Raw genomic sequence first — 13,503 nt, 5'->3', positions numbered from 1 at the left:
TCAAAGATACATGTGCACATGGAAGCTCAACAAACACGTGCATATGGAAGCTTAACAGACACATGTGTACATGGAAGGTCAATAGACACAGGTGCATATGGAAGGTCATCCATCATGACCCCCTTCATAGACTATAAAAGGTAGACACTTTCACAACTTTCATAATCCATCCTTTCATCCAATCAGAGTTATTCTAGCTAGCCTTAAGCTCTTCACCTATTTTTTTTCTAGATTTCCATCTAAGCTTCACATTGGAAGCACACGTGTGGACAGAGCCATCTTTGTATCAGCTTGTTTGGAGTTTAAAATTTTCTTTGTTCTCCTCTTATCTATTGCGTACTCTCTTTCTCCATCTCTTGCTCAAATTCTGTTTGTTGTGCCATGTAATTTTTACATGGTATTAGAGCCCAAGGTGCTCTAGGGATTAAAGAGTACACAAGAGACAAAGGCTTAAATAATAAGGAGGAGCGATATTGACTTTCACAAAAGTGGTTCTCATGCATCAAGGTGGTATTATTGTACCAGCTATTCAAACATAGAGGATTTATCCACCAACCTTTAGCAAAGGCAAGTTAGATGGTACAAGCTATACTTTGTGGAAGTTTAAAATCACTACAATCCTTGATTCTTATGAGCTCCTAGAGACGGTGCTAGAGATTACCCTAGAATCACAACCAACCCCTAACCCATCAAATTCAAGTGTGATAATTCCTCAAAATGCAGATTTTCTATGAGCTTAGAAACAAAAGAATGAATATGTAATATGTGCCTTAGTTACAAGCTATTCTGATAGTGTTTTGACTTTGATTCAGTATACAACTAAGGCATTTGTAGCATGGACTGTACTGAAAAGTTAGTACTACAAAACACAAAATCAAGCAAGGATTCAAAACCTAGAAAATCAACTAGTAAGCAGAGAATTTTTCTGAAGGAGAGACCCTTGAAGCATTCATCACTTAAATTAAAAATTTGTGTGACTAGATGTCTGGTGTTGGAATACAAAATACTAGCAAGGAGCTAGCTCGGAAGTGTCTTTGGATCTGTCCACTAAAGTTTGATGGATTGGTAATTTCCCTTAATATTCAGCTGAGACCTCAAGCTTTGACTTTTGAGGAGTTTTATGCATTATTAATGGAGGAGGAGTTGAGGGATGAAAGCTTGAGAAGGAAGCAAGAGTGGAAATACTGCATTCTCCACCAATGCAAAAGGCAAAGATGGCTCCTCCACCAAAAATGATGGTAATAAAAAGGAGAAGGGTGATCAGGAGAAATTTCAAGGAGAGTGTTTCTAGTGCAAGAGGAATGGGCATGCAATTGCAAATTGTTGTGTCAAGAAGGTAGATGAAAAGAATGGTACCCTTAAAAGTAAGGGGAAGGAGATAGCCGACATGGGAGTTATTCATGGCAACGATTGAGGAAGTGCGTTCCTTGTTGACATAAGAAGAATCAACCATCAATTCATGGGTGTTGGATAATGGTGCATCCCACCACATGATCAACAATAAATGTTTATATAGTTCTATGCATCTTCTACAATAATCCATCATTGTGATGGTTGGAAATGATGCAAAATGCCCTGCTACAAGTGCATGTACTATTTTCTTTGTTGTTGCAAATGGTGAAGTCAAAAACCTTTCAAATGTGTTGTATATTCCAAAATTTAGGAGAAATATATTATCAATTGTTATTTCTTCCATAACTGATCTTGGTCATGAAGTGAGATTTAACAAGATAGGTACAAAAATTCTTGACAACGCTAGCAAATTTCTTGGCAAAGGTGAGAGGAGGAATAATCTATATGAGCTAAGTGCTCTTACAACCACCGCTAGAGTGGGTACGTTGTCACAACACGTAGGGTTGAAGGTCACCACAAGGATTTGGCAAGAAAACTAGACAAGATAGATAGAGATGTGTCTTCAAGAGATAAGTAGATTACAGTGAATGTTTAAAGGTTCAAGAGGTACTTCACAATCAATCACAGGGGTTTGAGAGAGAATAATGTATGGGGGTTCAAGAGCTTAGACTCCAGAGATGGTAGAGATAAGAGAAGGGTTGAAGATTTCAAGATAAGTTCTTGAAGATGTTAATAGAGCTTCCAACTGCATGTTCTTAGCAAAGATCACAAGAGTATTATCTCATAAGTTCTAACTCAAATCAAGCTTGTTTTCTTGACTGTAAGAGCAATCACAAATTATAAATCAAGTACAATATGCTATCATGTATCATAAAGAACTTTGCATCCCATCATTCATACATGATGCCATAGCATGAATCAACTTTGCATGATTACATTCAATGTAGACTGTTAGGGACTAGAGCTTATGAGTCAATTACAAGGCTTGTAGGGCAAAGAAACTTGCTTCAAGAGAGCTTCAAATATATTTCCTGATAAGGACAAGTTACCAAGCCAAGAAATAAGAGAAAAAAATCCTCTTAATTCAACTTAAAGCATCTATGAATGATCTACAAACATTGCCCTACATATTTTGACAATATGTCTTCTATAGAGTAAGAAATGAATTAAAAGAACATTGTTGTAGCTAATTATCTGAATATGACTGAAGATATTAGCCCGAAATCAGCCCACTGAAGAGAAGGGGTTCAAAGAAATGGAAGAGGTAGAAGAATACTCATAGAAAGAAATAAAAAATGTATAAGAATACTAACAGAGATAAAGCCTGTCAGTTTATTCCAGCATTAAGAGAAGATAAAACTCTTGTAGACAAAAACGTGTGCAAAATAATACCTTCCTCTATCTTGCTCAGATCGCCAATCTGATGCTTCCATTGGCTCCAAAAGGGGGTAAAATACCAGCACACCTATAGCCAAAATTCAGCCAGATCACTCCTTCTTCATCTCCCACTTTGGAGTGTTGTTTAGTCGCACGATTTCGCCAATCTCTCTTTTTACATAAAATCCTCTCAAATTAGCTAAAAGCTACATGCTTTCTTTTACATGTTATCATAATCTAGAAGTTGTCTATAATTTTATAAATTTTTACAAGAGATAATATCTAAAATATCAAAAATTGGCTAAAACTTGTCCAAAAATCTAATATTTTTGAACCATGGACACTAACACTAATGTCTAAAATAGCATTGGCTCTCTAAATCAATAAGAAAGCCACACTCTAGATTTTTTTACATGGTGTGCACGTAGTGGCACGACATCCACCCCCTCCTAACCTGCACATCCTCTAGCATATGCCAAAGTCTTACAGATCTATAGTGTTAGAAGAAGTACCTTCTGCCATGTTAATGTCTTCATCTTTTGCCTCTTCTTCTTCCTCTGTGTCTTCATGCTCTTGAATTATATCCAAGTCTTCTAACTCATATGTTGAACTTTCTCTTCATTTGAAGAGCTTGATTCTTTTTCTAGCTATGGGTATCTTCATGCTTGTTCCATCCAATTCAATCAATGAATATGTGGCATTGCCATGAATGACCTTTACCACATACGGGCCAAACCAATGCTTTACCATCTTCCTAGAAGCATTGTATTGATTGCCTAGGCTACTATCATAGACAAGCACCCAGTCATCTTCTTGAGTTTCTCTTGGCTGAAGTCAATGTCGCTTATCAAATCTTTTTTGTTCTTTAGTCTTGCTGTCTTTAGTTTCTTAATAGTTGCTTGAACATCTTCATGCCTTCTTTTTAGCTACCATATGCGCAAAGTCAGCAACTCTTCTCTACGGATGCCTTCCTCCCAAGGTAGAAGACTCCATGTGAGAATAGATTCTTCAATTGGCATAATTGGTTGTTGCCTATGCATAAGTTTAGCTGGCATATAGACAGTCACTGTACTGTGAGTAGTCTGGTCAGCCCATAATGCAAAAGGTAGCATTTTAGGCCATTCTTTGATCTTTCCTCTACAAGACTTTGCTAGAGCTTTGAGAATAGGCTGGTGCCCTCTCTCACTTTTCTCATTTCCTTTAGGGTTGTAGGCTAATGTTAAAGCCAACTTAATACCCAATTGAGCAAAGAAGTTGCGTGCCTCATCAGTTTCCAACTCTCCTCTATGTGCAGTTACTTTACCCACACAACCATATCTGCAAAACACATCTTCAAGCAAAAAGTGACAAACAGTTTGAGTGGTCTTGGTCGTTAAGGCTTTGCCTTCAACTTTATTGGTTAGATCCTCTCTTGCAAGCACTAACTATTGCATATTCCATATTCCTATAGGCATAGTTATAAGATCAATAACCCATCTATAATGTATAGATAAAGGATAAGTTGGTTGTAACCCATCTCGATGCTTGACCATAGAATACATCTGACACACATAACAGGTTTCAACAAAATGTGCTATATCTCGATACATGTTTTGCCACCAATATTTTTCTTTGACTTTACTAAAGGTTCCCCATATGCCTCCATGGCCAACCCACAGGCTTTCATGAAATTCCTTCATTACCTGTTGTTGCAATCTTTTGTTACCTAAAACTTGGACATGCGCTCCTTTCTTCTTCTTTGCATGCTTCCATAGATACCCTTCTTTAAGAAAAAAGCCATAAGCTTTCCTTTTAATATGCTTGAACTCTTTATCAGCCCAATACTCCTCCTTCTTCATTGTGCTTAAATATTGGCCGATCTTTATAATCTTCTTCAAGGAAATGAACTAGAACTTGAGCAATGCAATGAGCATGCTGGCTTCTAGTTGATCACCCTTCTTCCATAGATAAATCTTTGATCTTTGTTGATGTATGTTGATTTATAGCAGTACCTTTTCCTATTCTTATTGTACTTAATGCTATTAAAAAGATAAGCTTCACCTACAAGATTCAGCTTTGGGTTTGTATATGTAGCAACTGAAAATGTACTTTCAACAGCCATGGAATGAAATTTAGCAAGTATAGATTCTTCAGCTTCATCTTTTTCCATAAGCTCTTCTTCATTGTCATATCTTGCACGTGATAGCATGTCAGTAACTAGATTCACCTTTCCTGCAATATGCTTTAATTCAGTGTTGAGAGATTTAATATATGCAATACATCTTAGCATAGCAATGTCGGGTGTAGAGCAATTGGCAATCATGCCCAAGAGTGGAAGACAATCAGTTTTTACCACTACGGAAGCATTTATAAAGTCTTCATGATCACACTTTAATGATGTTAAAACTCCCCACAGTTTCCTTTTTACTTGTTCATACCTTCTTTGACGTTCATTGAGAACCTTTGCTCCAAAACGAATTGTATACATGTTACCCTCAAGGTCTTCTTGGCCAATAGCCCATCCTATCCCAATGGGACTTGTATTCACAGTAAGGATGATGGGTTGACCATTTGAATAATTAGTCCTTTTGAGAGTGGGGGCTGAAATTGACAACTTCTTTAGTTTGTGTACAGTGAGAGTATGCTCTTTTCCCCAAGAGAATCTTTAGCCTTTTCTTAATAATTGATAAATATTTTCAGCAACATGAGCAAAATGTGGTATCCATATGAGATAGAATACACGTGTGCCAATAAATCCTCTCACCTTTGAGATATTTGTGCATTTTTCTTACATTCTATTAATGGCATCTATCTTGATTGGTGAAGGTTTACGTCTATAGGGGCCACACAGATGTCTGACCACTAGGACTTCTTCTACTCCAAAAATTGACTTAGCTCCAGAAAGGGTAAGATGTACCTCTTCTAGCCTTGTCAAAATCCTATCACAATCATGAATATGGTTAACTACAAATGTCCTGTAACCATCTTTGCCAAGCTCCTCATTCTTTTCATTGAATTTACATCCCTTGATAGGTACATCATCAAGAAATGGAAGAGTAAGTTGTGGAATAAAGTCCCTTAAGACTTTGTGCATGGCATTCATCATATGGGCTAGAAAGTTTGTTGCACCTTGTGGTAGAGTGCACATGTGGACCAATCCAAAAGGTATCTTCATTGTGGTAATGTCTCAACTTTCTAATGAAAGCTAAAATTGGTCATATCCTGAATATAGGTCGCCCATAGAATAAATTTCTCTACTTGCAAAAGCTTCAGCAAACTCGTCAACAATTGGACCACCCGAACCAACATTTCAGATTGTGACACGATTAACAGGCTGTAGATCTTGTATGAATCATAAAGATCCATTTTTCTTGGGTATAGTAAACCATTGATTTGAGTAAGGTGTTGAAGAAGATTCTAAAATCTTCATTCTGATCTTTTCATTTAGAAGTTCTAGTAATTTGGAAAAATGAGCCCTTGGAACATGAATAGGCTTGAGGTTCCAAGGCACATGTGGGACCGTAAAAATGATCATAGGAGCCATAATATTTGGATCCGCATAGCCTATTTCACTCGATTGAAATGCAAAAGCTTTTCCATGTTTCATTGGCATTTGCATAAAAGGCTATTTTTCAGTCGGCGAAAGGAAAGATTTTTCACCTATTTTGAGCTCTTTTATACTTTCAGATGTGAACTTGTGACCAATGTTGGAAGGAACATGAAGACTTGACTGTTTTGTTGTCCTATCAGCTAGCCCTTCACTTTCAGGAGGCAGTGGGGTGACTTTCTTATCCACCATCTCGTATTTTGTCTCCACTTGCACTTCAGCCTTGTTGAGTAAACCAATGTCTTCTTGCTCAACAAATTCTTAAATTTTTTGACAAAAATCCAATGTACATACTTCTATGGACTGATTTTCAGCTTGATTTTCTATATGAGCAGCTGCATATATTTCAGCCAATGTATCAGTAGTAATTAGTCCAAAAAATATGTCCAAAATATCTTCATTTTCAACCACCAATCATGTCATAAGTTTTTAGCTCCCCTTTTACATGACATAAATATTTTCTTTCAACTTTAGTCATGGCTGGAAGATACTTATAACAGCCCATACTATTGGCTATACATACATATAGATTTGCTAGAGACATAGTTTTTGTAGCATAAGGAGGTTCAATATTTTTACATGACACACTGCCATAGCCTCCTTTTATAGCAGTGCAGCCCGAAAACCCTTGAATTCTTGGGCATTAGGAGACATGGGATAATCACACAGTCGATCTCTATTTCGATGATGGTTAACACACACAGTAAGAAATTGGACAGCTCATTCATTATCCTTGCTTCGGATTCAAGCATAGGAAGAATCATCATCAAGAGCTTTTGTTTCCAAGCGGGCTTCAAAAATGTAAAGTTGCCCAAGAATGATAGGGTAACTACAAGAGTCTCAAACAAAAAAGTGAAAATTGTCTTTTGTGTCTCCAATAGTTACCTGTACATTAGGACATGTAGCATATAACTCTCTAGAGGAGTTATTTGTAGCTCTCATTTGCCAACCTGGATCAAGATCTATGGGCCATCCGCCACTTTCATAGAGACTCCTTGCCATGACGTTTATCTCCAAGCCATGGTCTAAGAGTGCAATACATGGTGTTTCTTTTTCTCCAATTTTGACGACTGTCTTCATTGTTCCTCTTGCCCAATGCATACGGTGACTGCTTGGAATGAGCCGAGCCTCTTCCTCCTCATGCATGTGTTGTAGACGGCCTTCTTTTTGAGAGGTGGGCTGCCTAACTGGTTTGGACCAGTCGACCATTACATTTTCAGCTTTCACTTCTTTAATTTTTGCATTCATACTTTCTTTATCTTCAGTTTCAATTTCTACAATTAATTCTTTAGCTACTTTAAGATGAATTCCTTGTGAAGTCAGTTTCTCTTCATCCTGCACCAAAACTCGAAGAACTTGTAAAAAATCATACAATGTTTCTTCAGCTTCATCACCAACATATTGTCTTTTCCTTTTGATTAAATTAATAATTACATCATGGAATTCACATTTGGCAATTCCAAGAATTTCTCCTAAGGTGAATTCAATTTTGCTTCCTAGAATTTGTTATTCTAGGACTTCTTTGAGATTGGTTGCAAATTCTATGTTAGACTACAATTTGTAGCCTAGTTGCTTGCCTTTCTTCTTTCCTTCGATCTTCTTTGTTTGTGGTGCATCTTCCATCTCTTGATCTGGGGTTATATTTTCAGCAAGATTTGGTTGTTCAGGCATTCTTCTAGTTGCCCGTTTCGGAGGGCCAGAAAGGCCATGGTTCATCTTCTCTTCTTCTCTTTTCTTCAATCAAGACTTCTTTACGATTGACGTCAGCCAAATGTGCAAAAGCAAAAAAAGAATATATCGATTCTATAACGTGTCCCCTAGTATCATCCAGGACACGTCTTAGCAGTCCATCGGAAAGGATGTCTAGAAAGCTCCACCCGACACTCCCATGGAATGTTACGGGTTTTGCGATCTAGTTCTTCCCGCGTCTGCCACGTAGCGGAAGTATCCTGGCCATTTCCACTTAGGATCGACCGGAATTAGGGTTTTCCTAATGGGTAACTAGCTAACAACAACTAGCGTTAGACCCGAGCGAACTACTTTACGCAGAAACGCCAGGTCCGAAGCGGATTCACGCTGCACTTGGTTCAAGGAGAATGGGAAACAAGAGGGATGCAAAGCTCAACCTCTCTGCCATAAGGCATAGTCCCATTCCGTTCCCCTAAAACAACGTAAATCGGGTAAGACGTAACTCTAGGTCATCGTTCTCGTTATTCTTTTTGATGATGATGATCATTCCGCTGTCTTTCGAGATTTATGAGAAAAGTTCCCGGCTAACCGGGACCACCCAACCGTAGGACGGACCCATGGTCCATCCTCCGCACTTTCCTCGGTTTGTTTTAGTTATGTAATTATCTAACACATTAATTTGACATATAACAATCAGCTTCTTTAATTAATCTTGTTTAAGCACTGGTTCCTTCACGTAATCTTATCACGTGACATATAAAAACAATATCAAGCAAGTTCTTTCAACATCTCATCATTTTATCTTTGAATTACAAGAAGTTCCGCCCGTAGGCTTATCCATAATTTGCCCGGAGGCTAACAAGTAATCTCCAGGGATCACTATTCCAAGCTTCCGCCCGTCAACTAGTATACGGGCTTCGGGATCCAATCCCGAGTCGCGTTAGCCCCTTGTGCAGGACCCGGAAGGCGAGGGATTTACGGCCAGAGCCCCCCCTGGCACCCAAGCGTCCTCCTGCTCCAAGTAGAACTCAACGGAGAGACCTCTCGCGGCGGGTTCGGTCCACGTTCCCGGCACGGTCAAACAACCCCCTTGGTTAGGGTCAGGCAGGCAGTCGGGGGTAACTGAAGCTGCCTCTCCCTTCAGGCTTTTAACTTGAAGTATAGATACTTATTTAATTTGTAATTCATAAATCAAACAGAGCTCTAAAATCTCTAGCAAGCACAAACATTTCCATTAACCAACCCAGTTGTATGGCAAACTGCTAAAGAAGTGTTCTTTCCTTTTTGAGTGTATCAGCAGTCGTTCTTAAGATGTCTTGTAACTTGGCAAGATCCCTTACATTCGGATGTAGGGTATACCTAGTTTGGTTTACCCTAAGGTACCTTAGATATGCTAGTTCCTATTTTACAACTTTTCTTATTTTGAAGGATATCCAAAAACTACGTCTTTTTGCAAGATAACTTGCGTAAGGATCTGCCGTCTTTGAAAAGGGTTTTTCCCTTTTCTTTTTGTGAATCAATCACAAAATGATTTCATATATGTTGCGCAAGTCAGACGATGGAATAATCTATTTAGACTCCTTAATCTGACGTATGTCAGGCCTAGGGTTTCTTTATTTGAGAACCTTAGGGACGACCCTAATTTCTTATCTTTATGAGTTTATTGTCCTTGCGGTAAGGTAAGTAGTCCAGTGTTTTAGGGTATGAATGTTTCTATGTTTAGATTGGTCCGGTTATCTTTTGGAAAGATTGGTTTGGTCAGCTTTAGGAAGGTAATCTTACTCGTCTTGTCACGGTTTTACTATCTTTGATTACTTTCTCAATCAATACAGTTTAATTTGGCATATAGCATAATGTCATGATGATACAAAGAGTGACGATACTCCTAAATACCTAGCTAAGGAATTGGTGAATACACACTTTATTTGTTCCAAGTCCTCAATTTGCAGGGGAAAAGTGTTAATAAAGTATCATCCAGCAATTCCCCATTACATTTTCTTTCCAAATGATTTCGTATGTCTAATTTTTATACTTGTTAATTTCTAACATTTAACTTCCGTTTTCTTTAAAGATAAACTCATGCCAATTAACAACAGTTGCCTTGCAACTAGCAAAGATAACTCTCTAGTAATTTGAGCATTGAAAGAAACTTTTCATGAATTTAGCCATTTTGCCATGATCCGTTGCGAAAAGAATAAGACTAATGGAGCAAGATATAATTTCTTCATTTTAGGACTATAATACTATAGTAAATGGATAGTATTGCCTATTATTTTATAATGCTTGATGCAATTTGAGGGAAGCTAATTTGAATACATTGTCATTCATAAGCTAACTCCTTCGTTAGAATTAATTTGAACAAATATATATATTTCCTTGATAATTTTTCTTTGCATGATTGACTAAAACCCGAATTAACATCAAGAAGACAACCTGGCTTTGAGGTGAGATATCCACATGGATACCGGGAGATGACCCTCCCGCAGCTATGCCTTGGACTTTCTTAGGAGGCATCGCAAGTGTGGTCCGTCGAACGTGGAAGCAGCTTTACAACTTCTCCTTAGAACTCCACCGTCGCTCCTTGCACCGTTCGTCAAAGTAGTTTTTGGAAGGTTTCCCTTCTTGAATTTGGGAATTGAAAAGGGTATTTTTAGAAACTTTTACAACTAAGACCCATTGAAGCCATGGGGAAGGCTTAATGGTCTTTGTAAGCTTGCACGAACGGAAATAACAAGGTGTGGAGAAGACACAAGGTGTAGGAGAGCTTTAAGGAAAAATAATAGCCGTAAAGATTATAAGTAAGGGTCTAAGGACCCTTAGGTCAAACTTGGAGAAAAAGGGCTTATGGGGGCTTACACATGGGGGAGGGTGAAAGGTTTTTGATGCCAAGGTAAAGGCTTAAGGGGTAATTACAGGAGAAGTGGTTTTAAGAGGCCACAAGAAGGGGGTGATTCCAAAAGCCAAGGGGATAGGTCTTTTAGGGATTATACACCGGTGAAGAAGTAATAAGACCCTTAAGGCCTTTGTGCTCATGGGGGAAAAGTGACTCCAAGTGAAAGAAAAGGGCTTTATTACGAGGGTGAAAGGGGATTTAAGGGATTTTTAAATCCCGGCAGAGGGGGTTCTAATACCCATGGAAAAGGGTTTTAGATATGGGGTAAAAAGGGCTTCATAACGTACAAGGAGGGGGTGAAAATTTTTGAAATCCAGGGGAAAGGGTTTTAGCACGGGGGAGGGGAAAATGAAAGGGGGCTTAAGGGATTTTAACGCCGGGAAAAAAAAATAACAAAGGGGGTAGTAGGGTATATGAAGGGGGTTTAAAGAGGCCCCCCCCCTTTGGAAGCTTCCAAGCTTCCAAAAGCTTTGGGGGGGTGGTTATGGTCGTCCGACCTGGGGGGGGGGGGGGGGATTTGGAGGCGGCGGCCAATCAACAGCGTCCTGTCCCCTCTCTCTTCACAGCGATTGAATGTCGGCAACGGCGTCGATTCTCCTCACGGTCTCCCCCCCAGCCTTCTCTCTGTCCTGCGGCCCCTCCCCTCCCCTCGTTTAAATAGTGGAGGGAGGGGGATCTTCTCCTTCTGCGTGTCAACACGCATGCCCTCCCTCCCTCCACAAGCTCCACCAAGGAGCTTCGTAACTCCTTCTATTCCCCTCCCCCCTCCAGCTCGTCAGTCGGCTGGAGGGATAAGGGGGGGAAATAAAATAAATTTTTTTCAAAAGCCCAATCAATTATTTTCATGCGGACTTTTACAGATTCTTTCCAACCAATTATTCCTCGAATGCACTAATTGGCGTTAGCCAAATCTTCTTTGGCTGCTTTACCACATTCCATTTGATCTAGTGCCTACATTCAATTTTCAGCCCATAGGTAGCTGCATCAATTGCTACATAGGCATTCTTTACAGCTAAATCTTCTAATCCTTTCTTCATTCCACCATTGCCAAAATTTGGCTCCAGTGGAAGACTAGTTTTAGGTACATGCAATTTTTCATCTTTCCAAAAGACGAGCTTCTGTGCTTCAGCCTCACGGAAGGTAGAACAATCCCTCTTCTCATGTTGTTGGCTGTCACACCAAATACAATGCCTATTAAAGCCTTCTTTCATAGGTCTTTGAGTTGATGATCGTCCTCATTCTTCAACTTTGACATCCAGCTTCTCCACCTTGGAACTAATTTCTGTAAGATTCAGATGAATGTCATGTATGCTTTTAATGAGTTCATCCATGACATCATTTTTAGAAGAAACAGAAGAAGAAAGAGTTGGTTGATTGGTCAAAGAAATAGGGGATTTTGAAGGTGGAACAAGCTCCATCAATGGAGTTGTTGAAGCTGAAGTAGAGCCCAATATTAGTTGCATCCACTCTATTTGAGCAATCATGTTAACTGCATCAGTAACATATGTCCATGCAGTCTTGAATCCTGATTCGGAGGTAGCATCTTTTAGGTGATAAAAAAGCTTCTCTTGTAGAATGGGATCTACAGCCTTAAGGAATAATTCAATCTTCTAACCTTCCATAGTTTGTTGGTCTTTAGCATCAAGTTGTCCAAATTTACTTTCAAACTCATGGTATAAAGCTATTGCAGCTAAACGTTTGTTGGGTTTCTCAACCCAATCAATGAAACTTTTCTTCGTCATTAGGCCTGAGTCTTCTAATAAGAATTCTTCACGTAGGGCTTTTTTGAATGTAGCCCAATCCGCATCTTGCTGAAAAAGACCAGTGATTCTTCCTTGAAGACCATGCTTGGCTAGTCTGGCAAAATAGCGACACCATGCATGTTGTGGTACACCAAAGAAGAGCATTTTCTCAACATACAAGTGAATGAAAATAGAGACATTTTGACCATTAAATTGTCTTAATTCCCACCCAACTTCCTCTAGGGCCTTGAAAGTAGTGGAATCAACCTTCTCTTCGTCTTGCCTTTGTTGTTGTTGTTGTTGTTGTAACATTTGGATTTGTTGTTGATGAGTTTGCTGTAGTATGCGCACCAATTGTTGTAGAGTATCTCCTGAAGAATCCCTCATCTTGGAGCTCTCTTACACCGACCTTCACGTTGGGTTCACCAATATCGCAGCGTGTAGGGTTGAAGGTTACCACAGGGGTTTGGCAAGAAAACTAGACAAGATAGATAGAGATGTGTCTTCAAGAGATAAGTAGATTACAGTGAATGTTTAAAGGTTCAAGAGGTACTTCACGGTCAATCATAAGGGTTTGAGAGGGAAGAATGTATGGGGATTCAAGAGTGATGACCAAGAAATCAATGCAAATAAACGCACCAAAATGTGCTTGTCATGGAAATATCTTTTGTAAAATGATCCATTGCAAATGTAATTTTTGTCAAAAATCATTTATGAAGCAATGTAACAATGTGGGTCCTTAGGCTCACATCTAAAAATATGGAAAGGAAAAGGGAAGGTCGAATACCTTTTGTCTCATTCCAAAAATTGAAGGGTCTTTAGACCTTAGCCAAGATGTATGCATTTCAATTTTATAATATCAA

Source organism: Lygodium microphyllum, chromosome 13, assembly GCF_053477565.2.
Source record: "Lygodium microphyllum isolate KBCC chromosome 13, Lygodium_microphyllum_v1.1.10, whole genome shotgun sequence".
NCBI lineage: Eukaryota > Viridiplantae > Streptophyta > Polypodiopsida > Schizaeales > Lygodiaceae > Lygodium > Lygodium microphyllum.
The sequence above is the reverse complement of the archived record's forward strand: the minus strand, read 5'-3'. Positions refer to the sequence as shown.